Source organism: Cryptomeria japonica, chromosome 10 (assembly GCF_030272615.1).
Source record: "Cryptomeria japonica chromosome 10, Sugi_1.0, whole genome shotgun sequence".
In the NCBI taxonomy this organism is placed as follows: Eukaryota; Viridiplantae; Streptophyta; class Pinopsida; order Cupressales; family Cupressaceae; genus Cryptomeria; species Cryptomeria japonica.
In genome coordinates, this window is record NC_081414.1 from 698724263 (window position 1) to 698725848 (window position 1586).

Sequence of the window (1586 nt, forward strand, 5' to 3'; positions counted from 1 at the left end):
TGTGATCTGAGTGGATGTAATTCAATCTGAAATGTGTATGTTGCCTAAATAGAGACTGTGAATGTACACCTGAGAGAGAATAATCTGTAACTTGTATGTAATAGGCATTTTACTATAATACTTGTGATTCTTCATTGGTGGTGGGTTTTTCACTTGTAAGGGTTTTCCCACAAAAATTTTGTGTTCTCTCTGTGCTTGTGTGGATATTGTTAATGTGCATCTTAGTGATTTTAATTGAAATTGAAAGTTACCTCTACTTCTCTCCTCTTTTAATTTACCACTGTGGAAGGCATTTTCACGTTGTTCTTTCCTTACAGTCCTCGTAGGTTTGCATAGGTCTATATGAATCATCTCCAAAGGTCTTGTACTAGAATACTCTTTGCTCTTGAATTTGTTCCTTGTTTTCTTTCCCATCTGACATTCCTTACACACTGTATTGATAGGTTTCATAATCTTTGGAAAATCTCTTAAAACATGAGTAGAACTTATCTTCACTATGTTGTCAAAGTTAACATGTCCCATTATTTTATGCGACAACCAACATTCATTGCTCTGCACAAAAAAAAAGCACTTCCTCTATTTTCCTTTACATAATAGACATTGCCATTTGTTCTTACACCTTTTGCAACTAACCTTCCAAAACCTCCTTTTCTAATCTCACATCTAGACCCATGAAATATGAGCTTAGATCCTTTACTACATATATGACTCACACTCAAAATATTATGTCTCAAACCTTTAACATAATAAACATCATCTATCTTATGCTTACCATCAATGGATATGGTTCCTTCACCATAGATAGGTGCAACCTCCTCACCAAAAAACTTCAATGATCCACCATCATACTTTTCAAAGTCTATGAACTTCCTTATGTCACCTGTCATATGATTTGAGCATCCAAAATCAATTATTCACACATTAGTTTCCACTTTTGCATGTAAGTTAGTATTCATCATCATCGATTTTTCACTATCATTCTCATCATGTAGAGTACTAGACCTTTCATTATTCTTTTCTTTTATGCCTAAAAACAACGATTCATCATTTAAGTCATCACAATCTTCTCCTTTAGAGGAATATGTCTCCATTGAATAAAAACTCTTTTTAGGCTTGTCTCTGTCATCTAAACTTTATTTTTGTCATATCTTCTATAATTACCATATGATCTAGCTTGTAATTATCTTCCCTAAAAGTACATCTAGTAGCATAATGACCAATTCTTCCACAATTAAACATTTGAAGGGCAACTTACCTTTGTATTTTTCAGATAGTTTCTTTGGTTTTCTGTAGCATCCTAAATTGTACTCGCCTATAATTTTGTCCTCACTTGGACCTCATTTTGGTATTCATCCTCTAAAGCCTAATTGAAGCTCTAATTCTACTCACACTAGTAACCAAACTCAAAATTTCATTGCCTGCACTTTCCTCCCCTTAATCCTAAGACCTTGATGTCTAGGACCAGGGTGTCTAGCCACAGTCCTCTAAAAAAGGGCCCATTTTGGTGCCTCATAACGGTCACTCAGTTTGAGTGGGAACCTAGATCCCGTGTCAATTTGTGTCAGAAATTTAATTTGTTTTTGAAT